At 35.9% G+C, this 13778-nt stretch overlaps 1 pseudogene; it reads right to left on the bottom strand.

The window, feature by feature from the left end:
• Positions 1 to 306: 306 nt before the first annotated feature.
• Positions 307 to 13778, bottom strand: part of LOC143245619 (uncharacterized) — a 30991-nt pseudogene continuing 17519 nt past the window's right edge.

Below are 13778 nucleotides of genomic sequence, written 5' to 3'. Positions count from 1 at the left end.
AACAGTGCATTAATAAAAACCTTTGTCTCTGCGAAATTTTCCCATTGTTTCTTTTGTTTTCTTAATATAAGAGGTAAAAAGAGTAGATGTGAATTGAAACACCGCCATTTTGCATAATGGAAATAAAACTTCGCTCACGTTTAATATTTATAGATTAAGAATTATTAAAGTACGTATCATTCAACATTACTTATGGTTCACGTGCGCCTCGTTCCGTACAAATAAAAACATGTCCACGTGCACTTATCCCATCCGACTGAAGTCAATATTAAATGATGTCATCCAAACAAAACAACACCACGTGCACTAAGAAAATCCCTTTTGGACACGTCTCTGGGAAACAAAATAAGTAACGGTACAGATGTAGATCACTACCAAGATGGCGCTAATGATACTGAGCACCATGACTGATTTTTGTGAACTACAATCCACAACAGGCATTGATTCTTGAATGTCATAGAAACCTATGTGAGTAAAAATAGATAAATATATACAAAGTTTTCTGTAACATAATAATAAGCGAAATATATGTATAAAATAATGTTATTTAAAAGTTTTAATAAAAGAATAATAAATGATAACTTATATATTGTCTGTGTACAACTTCTGTAGTCCCACTTACCTTGATTAGTTTAAACTACTATCGAAGGATTATGTCTGAATAAGTTGTTATTTATTCATCAGGTAATAACTACCAACTACACTGCCTTCAAGTATCCCTATAGTACAACTACATAACACACTGAATATATTTCACTTTCATGACTGAGGTAATAACTACCAACTACACTGCCTTCAAGTATCCCTATAGTACAACTACATAACACACTGAATATATTTCACTTTCATGACTGAGGTAATAACTACCAGCCATACTGCCTTCAAGTATCCCTACAGTACAACTACATAACACACTGAATATATTTCACTTTCATGACTGAGGTAATAACTACCAGCCATACTGCCTTCAAGTATCCCTATAGTACAACTACATAACACACTGAATATATTTCACTTTCATGACTGAGGTAATAACTACCAGCCATACTGCCTTCAAGTATCCCTGTAGTACAAAACTGTTTACTGTTTACTTACTGTTTAATGCATCAGAAGAGAACTTTGGTTCTTTGTCTCCATAGTCCAAAACAAAATTTCATGATTAACGATCGTTTCTTCAGAGATCTTATCGGGTTGCACTTCCCTTTTCCGACGTCCCCATGATGGGTATATTTCTCTCTGTTCGCCACAAGAAATCTAGAATAAAATTCAAATATGACTTACGAATTCTTCCCTGAATATAATAAATTTTAACGTAACGTGTTATCTCTGTGTCAAAGGTTGGAACAACGTTTACCGACAACCTGGTATCGTTCATTTTTAATCTATTCGCTGGAATATTATTGTAAGTGAACCTTCAAGTAGTGATTATGTTATCATGTTTTCTTCTGGTTCCTATCCAACATAATTTATTAGAATCATGAACAATTCGTCATACATTAAACCGTAGAGCATACGACGACGAGTGATTAGTGCTTTGTACTTGTAGTTGGATGGTTGTGAGTTCGAATCACTTCCGTCTCTAGTCTACGAACTCTTTACCACGCTATCTAAAGCTTCCGTCAGTCCACCCGGCTGAAGAATCATCAGCGTGCTACTTGCTGGAGGTTAACCCTAAAGAGGCTGTTATTTCACCTCCAGAGTTATTATTAGAACATTTTCATTCGCTTTTACCACATGAAATTGAAGTTAAGCACCGAACCTATGAACTCTCAAAACATCGAGAGGATTTAGCTTAGTTGAAACTTATTTAATGCCAATTTCTAGAACAAGTAACATAAAGTACAATATAAGGAAATTCAAAATGATTTACCACTAACACAGTATAACCTTTGACTTAATATGCGCATTGATTGTTGAGAATCCAAACAATTCAAGTTACACATTTTTTCTGTTAATAGTGTAAACCGTTTCAAACGTGAAATGACTTATAAAATCATTGTAAAGTTTACAAACCTGCAGGTAAGTTTGACTTTCGAACTCATTGTAAAACTTGAAGAATCCTATACAAATTTGACTTATTAGATATTTACTTACCAAACCACGTGTTAACTCATTTAATTTTTCTTTTTAAATTTTGGAACCTGTTTTCCAACAATGAAAATGATTAGTTTACCAACTTTCGTTTTTAAACGTTAATCAAGAATTTTGACATAAGGACCCAGCATGGCCAGGTGGTTAAGACACACGACTTGTAATCTGAGGGTCGTGAGTTTGAATTCCCGTCACACCAAACATGCTTGCCCTTTCAGTCGGGGAATCATTATAATGTTACGGTCAATCCCACTATTCATTGATAAAAACGTAGACCAAGAGTTGGCGGTGAGCGGTGATGACTAGCTGCCTTTCCTGTGGTCTTACACTTCTAACTTAGATTCGGCTAGCGCAGATAGCCCTTGAGTAGCTTCACGCGAAATTCAAAAACAAACAAACAAATTTTGATATAGACTGCTGGTGTTTAACAACAAATCATGGACGTTAGATCCACGTTTAACAGATGTCATGGCTTACCGCGTCACATTTTCCGATACAGTATTTGACGTTACACTGAAAAATAACTCCATAAGATTCGGTGAAGCGAAAGGCTTCGTAATTACTCTCTAACCCTTGTCCAGCTTGGATAAACCTTGGGAAAATTGAACTGTCGACAGGACACCTACAGGTTAAAAATAATATATATATATAAGACAGAGTAGAGTAAATCACTTCTATGTAAACAGCAACATAAATTAAAATCCGTGTACTACGATATTAAGTGAATTAAATAACACTTTAAATTCCATATGGTGTTACAACAACACAGTTACATAATATTTTAAAGTTTTATGCGACGTTAAAACAACACTAAAATAGCGATTTACGTTTCACAAACCATTATAACAAGTCTTCAATGGCCGATCATTTATTAAACTCAATTTAATGTTAGAAGAACACACCAGGAAACAGCGATTACAAACTTAATTTAACGTTACAACAACACACCAGAAAATAGCGATTACAAACTTAATTTAAGGTTACAACAACAACCAGGAAACAGCGATTTAAAAATAAATTTAACGTTACAACAACACACCAGGAAACAGCGATTACAAACTTAATTTAACGTTACAACAACACACCAGGAAACAGTGATTACAAACTTAATTTAACGTTACAACAACACACCAGAAAACAGTGATTACAAACTTAATTTAACGTTACAACAACACACCAGAAAACAGTGATTAAAAACTTAATTTAATGTTACAACAACACACCAGGAAACAGCGATTACAAACTTAATTTAATGTTACAACAACACACCAAGAAACAGTGATTACAAACTTAATTTAACGTTACAACAACACACCAGAAAATAGCGATTACAAACTTAATTTAATGTTACAACAACACACCAGAAAATAGCGATTACAAACTTAATTTAATGTTACAACAACACACCAAGAAACAGTGATTAAAAACTTAATTTAACGTTACAACAACACACCAGAAAACAGTGATTACAAACTTAATTTAACGTTACAACAACACACCAGAAAATAGCAATTACAAACTTAATTTAATGTTACAACAACACACCAAGAAACAGTGATTAAAAACTTAATTTAACGTTACAACAACACACCAGAAAATAGCAATTACAAACTTAATTTAATGTTACAACAACACACCAAGAAACAGTGATTAAAAACTTAATTTAACGTTACAACAACACACCAGAAAACAGTGATTACAAACTTAATTTAACGTTACAACAACACACCAGGAAACAGCGATTACAAACTTAATTTAACGTTACAACAACACACCAGGAAACAGTGATTACAAACTTAATTTAATGTTACAACAACACACCATAAAATAGTGATTACAAACTTAATTTAATGTTACAACAACACACCATAAAATAGTGATTACAAACTTAATTTAATGTTACAACAACACACCAGAAAACAGCGATTACAAACTTAATTTAACGTTATAACAACACACCATAAAATAGTGATTACAAACTTAATTTAATGTTACAACAACACACCAGAAAACAGCAATTGTAAACTTCATTGATTTACAATTGATGAGATAAACAAATAAATCTACTTATTCAAATGAGTAATTTTTGTGTTGAAATGTAAATATTAATATACAGTGTCACACACGTTTAATTAATCGTAACAAAGATGAATATTGTATTCTATAAACGACTGAGAGAAACCACATGTGGGTACTTGTCGACCACTAGTTTTCTATATTATGATATAAATAAAAATGATGGAATCTCAAATAGCCGCGGTTGTAATTTGACCTCATATTGGTTAAGAGATAGACCTAAGACCTCAAGGTTTGTACTCGAAAGAAACTTGAAGCCATGCTATGAGTCGCTATACCGCAGTTAAATAGGAGGAGATTTTCCATATCCGCAGCTGTAATTATATCTCAAACCAATCAAGAAATGAGATTATGAGCTAAAAGTTTGTACTCGGAAAAGAAAAAAAGTGAAAGTTATTCTTTGAGCCGCTATGCTATAGATAAGAAGAAACCGATTTACAAATGCTTGAAAATATAAATTAAAAGGAACTTTCAAACTTAGATCGTGGGAAGTAAACATTCAAAATGAGACTAAACAAACTAACCACTGAACAAACAAATAAAAATACTTTTTACCCATCTTTGTCTATTATCGTAAACACACTTCTTCCATCTTTTGCCATAGCCACACAACTTCTGGCGAAGATTCCATAAGGACCTACGTTAAAAGATCAGAATAGCTCGAACTATTGTTCAAAAAAGGAGAGATATACAATCAATCAAATTATTGCGTTAATTTTACAGTTATTCTAGTTTCACGTCCTAATGTTGTATCTTAAAATATTCTAAAAATGTATATATATATATATATTCTTTGTCTTTTAAACAACGTGAAAAGAAAGATTCCAAAACACAGGATTTATGGAAGTAAAAATTACATCTTAGCCCTATTGTTTTACTTTTGTTGTTTTTTTATCTCGACTTTTAGGGGTTCACATAAATTTCTCTACTAGATGTTTTCGAAACTAGTTCAACCAGTTCCTTACACAAAACTGTGATTTCAAGACACCGAGATGGCACGTGCGACTCGTAATCTGAGGGTCGTGGGTTCGAATCCAGGTCGCACCAAACATGCTCGCCCTATCAGCCGTGGGGGCGTTATAACGTGACGGTCAATCCCACTATTCGTTGGTAAAAGACTAGCCCAAGAGGTGGCGGTAGGTGGTGATGACTAGTTGCCTTCCCTCTATTCTTACACTGCTAAATTAGGGACGGCTAGCGCAGATAGCTCTCGAGTAGATTTGCGCGAAATTCAAAACAAAAGAGTGCCAGATCTTACACGACGACACCATACGATACCAGGTCTTCCATGACGGCACTGTATGAAGTCAGACTTTACCTGACGGCACCATACGATACCAGGTCTTACATGACGACACTGTATGAAGTCAGACTTTACCTGACGGCACCATACGATACCAGGTCTTACATGACGGCACTGTATGAAGTCAGACTTTACCTGACGGCACCATACGATACCAGGTCTTATTTGACGACACTGTATGAAGTCAGACTTTACCTGACGGCACCATACGATACCAGGTCTTATTTGACAGCACTATATAATCCTATATTATATCACTTCACTATTACTTTTTAGTAGCTGTATATTTCTTTCAAGAAGAAGTGCAATCGGTTTACTCATTCATGTAGAAAGATATTAAAATTTAAATTTAATCCAAGTTACCGCTACGATATTTAAAGTTTGAACCTGAAAGGTCAGATCAGAGACCAGTATGGTTTAGATATAACGTTATCCTTAAAGCTGGTCATAAAGAAGACATCCACTCAGAAGTAGCCAACTCTTATTACGTAGCTATCCGTAACCAAACAGTGGAACTAGACAAGTCATCATAACTCCACAACCACTAGAAACCTGGAGCGTACTCAATAGTATGTCACTGCTCGAGCTTCGGACCTTACAATCCTAGTTATATATCTATGGAATTATTAAACCATAGAGCTAGAAATCAAGTGACTTACGTTTACCAAAATAAGAGTTAGAACCTAACAGACTGACAACAAACATACTTCACTGGTGTCTAGTTCTGATTACGAAAGGGTAAAAATAAAAAGAGTGTGTGTATGTTCTTTGTAGCAAAACCACATGGGATTGTCTGCTGTGTCAACCGAGGAGAACTGAACCCACAATTTTAGTGTTATATGTCCGATGACTTTCCGCTGTCCCTACGAAGGGCTAAACTGAACGGTCATAGCTCTGTTACTACCCCGAATAAAATATATGTTTTACTGATCTCTATTTCTAAATACTAAAGGATCAAAATACGTATTTGTCGGTTCCAAACAAACCACAAGCATCGTTTCAAATGTTTTCCTTATTTTCTGTCAAAATGTCAGTGCATTCGTTCGTTATCAGATGAGATAGTTCAGTGTTTTGTATGTTACACATAACTTTGAAGAATATTTCTTTGTTCTTGGTTTACTTCAAGAACAATAAACATGGATTTTCTTGCATTAAAAGCTGTTACTCACTCGTTGCTGGAATCTCAATTCTGAAGGTCAGCTTATCACCAATCCGGACAGTAGTGGCTTCTCTACCGCTCTGCATTAGAATATGGATAGATGGCGCTGGGGCTTCAGGTGCATCTGCGAGGTGTGTCATATCCATATCTCTAACACGAATAATCATATGATTAGTTACATATAATTACTAATATATAAAAAAAGCACGTGAACTGGCTAAAGTGTGCGGGTTTTACATAAAAATAAGTGGCGTTAGAATTACGATTTGTATGCACTCGATATAAACGTAAATAACCGATGTTTGGATCTGAAAAACTAATAAACATTTAAACAGGATAAACTAAAAAACATAATTCATGCAAATTAAACCGTTTGTAATATTCAACATCTATAAACGTTCCTAGTCAAATATCTGTAGTTTTTCGATTAATAAATGTTTATCTCAATTATTGCTTCCAAAGTTTGTAGTATACTGACTGTAGCGACCCAAGAATACTAAAACTTTCTCTGTGTGTGTTGCGATTTATCAACTAAATTTAAGGCGAGGGAGGTTCTAGAAAATTCGGTTGAAACATTACTGTTCTTTTCGGATATACGTATATTTATATTGTTGATTTTTACGTTCGAGAATTTTCTAAAGCTTTGAAGAACAGGCGATACACAGGCAAACAGGATAATTATAGACAGTTTCGTATCTAGTGAGGTTTAATATTAGTGCATAAACAAAAGATTATGCTGTACAAATAGTTGTATTTTCGAATGGATTTTTTGTTGTTGCACAAAGATACACAATTAGCTATCTTTATTGCATCGCACTACGGATATCGAAATCCAATTTTTCAGGTTATAAGTTATTGGACTTACCGCTGGTGGTATGAACCATTCAACTAGCGTTTTGTTCCTGTCCATAATTAACATTTACGTGTATCCAACTATGGTTCAACAGTAAGCTGTGAGCTTGTAATGGTAAAAAGGAGGATTCGATTCCCGCATTAGTCAAAAGGCATATAGAATATTGTGTAGACCTGTGCTTAAAAACTAACCAATCTAAAAATTAACCGGTTTTAAGATGTATCCATATTTAAGATGATTCACCATCAATTTATAATTATACAGTATCAACAGAGTCATGAAAACACAATAACTAGAATTACTGAATTCGGTTTGGGCCCGGCATGGCCAGGTGGGTTACGGCGTTCGACTCGTAATCCGCGGGTCGCGAATTCGAATCCCGATCGCACCAAATATGCTCGTCCTTTAAGCCTTTAGTCTTATACTGCTAAATTAGGGACGGTTAGCGCAGATATCCATCGAGTAGCTTTGCGCGAAATTCCAAACAAACAAACAAACAAAAATTAAATTAAGGGGAGACATGTTTCTAAGGGGAGCTATGTTTCTATATAAGCTAAAAGCTTCTTGATTTGTGTGTGTGTGTGTGTGTGAAATGTTGGTACTTAAAACATTTTCAGTAAAGTTCAGATGTTACTTGTGAGAGGGCGTCATTTATGTAAAAAAATTTGAAGAATTTTCATTGAACTAAAACGTTTTACAAACCATAACTTATTATCCAAACCCAATAGAAGACACTCTCAATGGAAATGGCCTACACTAATAGGCCCCGGCATGGCCAGGTGGTTAAGGCACTCGACTTTTAATCCGAGGATCGTGGGTCAAATCCCTGTGGCACCAAACATGCTCGCCCATTCACCCGTGGGGACGTTATAATGTGACTGTCAAACGCACTATTCGTTTATAAAAGAGTAGCCCAAGAGTTGGTTGGCGGTGGGTGGTGATGACTAGCTGCCTTCCCTCTAGTCTTACACTGCTAAATTAGGGACGGATAGCGCAGATAGCCCTCGTGTAGCTCTGCGCGAAATTCAAAAAACAAAGAAACAAACAAATTTTACTAATTTTAGTACAACAAATTTAATACTAATTATCTTATAATCATGCCAAAAATGAATAATAAATTTTGATTTAACTGGATCCTTCATGAGCAACAAGAAGAAAAGATATTAAAACAAGGGTAAACCATACTCACCTGACAGGCATCATTCCGAACGACACATTTTTAGACGTTGTTTCGTAGGTGCAACGTATGTTATAGACCTTGTCTGATTTCGTCATAACGAAACTGTGATGTTGTAGTACGACAGTATTAGTAAACACTCCCGCCTTGAGAGAAAAAAAAAAAAAAAAATTACTTTCAACTTAATCACGTGAATGTCGTGTAAATTCTGTAATACATTACTACAAACTGAATAAATACAGCATGGTCTATAATAATAAACTCTTGGAAAATCTCCTTATCAGAGAAGCCTGGGCATGGCCAGGTGGTTAAGACACTCGACTATGTAATCTGACAGTCGCGGGTTCGAATCCCCGTTACACCAAACATGCTCGCCTTTTCAGCCGTGGGGGAGTTATAACGTGTCGATCAATCCCACTATTCGTTGGTAAAAGAATAGCCTAAGAGTTGGCGGTGGATGGTGATGACTAGTTGCCTTTCCTCTAGTCTTGCACTGGAAAATTAGGGACGGCTAGCGCAGATAGCCCTCGTGTAGCTTTGCGCGAAATTAAAAAACAAACAAACTTTATCAGGGCTTGTATACTTCGTATTCCATATTGACTCACTATCAAAAAAGTTTAGTTTTCATGGAACTAGTAGCTGTTTAGTGATAGTCTCATTTCGTTTGCTGTTGTTTGAAGGTTTGGTAGTTACATTTGAGCATTACAACGCGTGGTATGTGAACTATATTAGGTTCTTTTTAACTTAGATAGCTAGACATGAAATTGCCCTTACAGTAGTTAAGACATGTGATTAATTTGCTAGCGTTCTAGCTACTCTTTGTCCAAAGTCACTCTCACCCTATGACTGAGCGATTTAACATCACGTAGTTCAGTTCTGAGATCAACAGTGCAGATAAAGGTCTGATAGCGACTAGCGGCTACACTCACCCTATTCTAACTTACAAAATGACCAGAAGTAGCGTGGGTAGTTTACTAGTCAGTTTTATTTCTTATCATAACTCCATACAGATACACAGAATAGTTCTGTCGTGCGGTTGTCTCTTTGGTTCAGATTGATTTCAAACCAATATTACATTGCACTCTGTTTTCACAGCTTCTGTTATCGTCACCTGAGTCAGAAACAGAACTTTATATTTAACTACACACAAATTTACATATTGCTCTTGTTACCTACCTTTATTATTCTTACTTACCTTTACTATTCTTACCCACCTTTATTATTCTTACCTACCTTTATTATTCTTACCTACCTTTACTATTCTTACCCACCTTTATTATTCTTACCTATCTTTACTATTCTTACCCACCTTTACTATTCTTACCTACCTTTATTATTCTTACCTACCTTTATTATTCTTACCTACGTTTATTATTCTTACCTACCTTTACTATTCTTACCCACCTTTATTATTCTTACCTACCTATATTATTCTTACCTACCTTTATTATTCTTACCTACCTTTACTATTTTTACCTACCTTTATTATTCTTATCTACCTTTACTATTCTTACCCGCGACATAAATTAGTATATCTGATAACATCATAAGTATACAGCCTTTAATTATTATCTGTTACAAAATAACGATCTTACTGTATAATGTTATTTGTTGTCCAGTCTTTTAATACGAGTGTATGTGTTTTCTTACAGCAAAGCCACATCGGGCTGTCTGCTGAGTCCACCGACGGGAATCAAATCCCTGATTTATCGCTGTACCAGTGAGGTACCTTTTAATACGAAATAAAAAATAGTGTACGTTAGAATTGTTCCAAATGCTTGAGGACTCCAAAATTCGTCATTTTTTAAGTTAATTCATTTCGAATGTTGATGAACAAGTTTTGTGTGATGAAATCGAAATAGTTAAGTGTTGAGTTAAATACTTAACTAAGAGTTCTTTGCATTTTTTTTATATTAATAGCTTACAGCTGTGATGTGTAACCCACAGTTGGTTCTCTTAAGCTTTCGGATAATAACTGGAAAACTGCTAATAATTAGTATAAATTGGAGTCGCAGCTGTTGGATTTGTTTACATGGAATTGTTTTATTTGGAATATATTACGTATTACTCGAAACGACAATCAGATATCCGTTAAATTAACTTTTTATCAATTTCAGAAATTACGTCACTAACAACTCGAAGTAAATAACACTTTTTCAATACGGAAAGATTATGAAAAGGTATATCCGAAGAAAACCATGTATTCATTTCCTTTGGTCCAACGGTTTGCTTTAATAAAATTTAAATTCGGATGTGCATGAGATGTCTACTTAAGATTACAGTAAGCCTACCGCTGACTCGGTATTAGAGTAGGTTTACCGCTGACTCAGTATTAGAGTAGGTTTACCGCTGACTCAGTATTACAGTAGGTTTACCGCTGACTCAGTGTTATAGTAGGCTTACCGCTGACTTAGTGTTACAGTAGGCCTACCGCTGACTCAGTATTACAGTAGGCTTACCGCTGACTCAGTGTTACTGTAGGCTTACCGCTGACTTAGTGTTACAGTTGGCTTACCGCTGACTCGGTGTTACAGTCTTGGTCCTTCAGTGATACATCCAGCTGAAACTGTTGGTCGTTGTGGACATTCGCTCGACATGTTTCACTTCTACCTAAAGCGTAGATTTGTCCGTGAAAGGGTTTGTTGGTTCGGACAAAGACGACCATTTTGACATCTGTGCACTGGATTGATACTGGACGATAAGTGAAGTAAATCAGGCTCTAAATCCTCAAATAACATCATTATATTACAGAAGAATGTCGATATTTATATAGACCCACTTTCGTCTTTTCATTTAAACATCGTTTTTAAAAGTAAGGGAAGTTCTCAGTGGTCTAACTACAAGAAAATCTACTAGCCCTAAAGGAGATATGTAACAAACATGTATTAGCCCTAATAGAGGTAGGTAATAAACAGAACCATCTTATGTCATCCGTTGTGCCTAACAACTTCTGATTAATAATTGTATACCTTTATCTAGGTTCAGATAATATATAAGTTATACAAAAGGCTTAACTTTACTTCATAGTTCCTAAGTAAACATATCATTTCTTTACTCAAAGTTAACTACAAGATATTTTATATTTAGTCAACGGGAATGAATTGTGCTCATTGTAAATTTTTTTTTCACCAGTATAAGTTATCTAATTAGGCTAGATTTGGAATCTGGTATAGTTCAACATTTAGGGCATTCAACTCCCAATCTGCGAGTCGTGAGTTCGAATCCTGTCACCGAACACGCTTGTCCTTTCAGCTGTAGGGGAACTCTAATACGAGAGTCAATACCACTTTTTGTTTGTAAAGAGTAGCGCAACAGTTGGCAGTAGATACTGTTGAATGACAACGTTGCTTTTAGTTTATAACTTCTAAATTATGACAGTTAACGCAGATGGCCTTCGGGTAGTTTTACGTGAAATTCAACAAACAAGCAAACAGCTGATTCGATATAAAGAACTCTCCTCGGTAAAAGTTCCATGGCCAAGTGGGTCGAGTACTCAACTGGCAATCTGTGATTTGCTAGTTCGAATCTCCATCCCACCCAAAATACTCGCACTTTCAGCCACAGGGACGTTATAATGTTTCGGTCATCCCTACTATATTTGGCGGTTGGAGGTAATGAGTAGCTGCTTTCCATCATGTGTTTCATTACTAAATTAGGGTAACTAGTGCGGATACCTCACGTGCAGCTTTGGTTGAAATTCAAAAACAAACCGGTACGAGCTATTGAAAATTATTTTTGGCAGTCAGAGTTAAGTGGCTCGGCATGGCCAGGTGGGTTAAGGTGTTCGACCCCTAATTTGAGGGTCGCGGGTTCGAATCCCGGTCGCACCAAACATGCTCGCCCTCCCAGCCGTGGGAGCGTTATAATGTGACGGTCAATCCCACTATTCGTTGGTAAAAGAGTAGCCCAAGAGTTGGCGGTGGGTGGTGATAACTAGCTGCCTTCCCTCTAGTCTTACACTGCTAAATTAGGGACGGCTAGCGCAGATAGCCCTCGAGTACCTTTGCGCGAAATTCACAACAAACAAACAGAGTTAAGTACATATCTCTTTATGACTGGAACAGAATAGTGTTAAGTTTTCATTGTTTACTAGAACATGAGCAAAAGAAATCTAGACAAACGCTTTCTCTCTTTAAAACTAAGACAGTACAATTCAAAGATAATTAAAGACAAATTTGCTAGTTTATAAATTACATGATTACCGGTGGATAAGAATCGTAAAGTTAGTTTCACCAACTCTAAAATATATTTAAACTAAGAAATGTTAAAGGTTTTAAGTATAAATTACTTTGAAATTATTACCATATTATACTTTTTTTGTTTGCTTTAAATAAAAAATAGTTACCGTCGTAGCAAAATCCATAATCATCACACGAGGGGTCGCCACTACTGGAAGCAGCCACTTGTGAATTTGATGTCTTCTGTGATCCAGTTCCACCAGAAGGTGGTATTCGAAACGTTGGTATTCTATTTTCTTCAAATTCTTGTGTACCGCTGCTAACTAATGAAAACATGTAGTTTGTCGTTTATTGTTATATAATAAATTCGTCATGCTACTGAGTTTCTCTTTATGTCGCGAAAGTTAATGTGATAATTCTTCTGGGGAGTTTTAACCATTATAATCATTAATAGTTTCAATAATAAATAAATATATATATAACTTTGTTTTTACACGATCTGCTAACGAGAGTTTCTCTTCATCTAAATGCCCTGCTAAGAAATTGAAATACATGCGTTCCTTGCTTCTGGCCTGGCATGGCCGGGTGGATTAAGGGACTCGACTCGTAATCCGAGGGTCACGGGTTCGCATCCCCGTCACGCCAAACATGCTCGCCCTTTCAGCCGTGGGGGCGTTATAATGTTACGGTCAATCCCACTATTCGTTGGTAAAAGAGTAACCAGAGAGTTGGCGGTGGGTGATGATGACTAGCTGCCTTCCCTCTAGTCTTACACTTCTAAATTAGAGGCGGCTATCGCTGATAGCCCTTGTGTAGCTTTGCGTGAAGTTCAAAACAAACCAAACTCTTGGTTAAAGTCCATTACACCTTTAGGATTATCGCTTAGTTCACTTTCAAGGGTATAAGTTACGCTTATATCATATAGAGATTACAAAGCAAAA

The sequence above is a fragment of the Tachypleus tridentatus genome, chromosome 2 (assembly GCF_004210375.1).
Source record: "Tachypleus tridentatus isolate NWPU-2018 chromosome 2, ASM421037v1, whole genome shotgun sequence".
Taxonomy (NCBI): Eukaryota; Metazoa; Arthropoda; class Merostomata; order Xiphosura; family Limulidae; genus Tachypleus; species Tachypleus tridentatus.
Note: the sequence above shows the minus strand (reverse complement) of the source record. Positions and strands in the feature narration are given on the sequence as shown.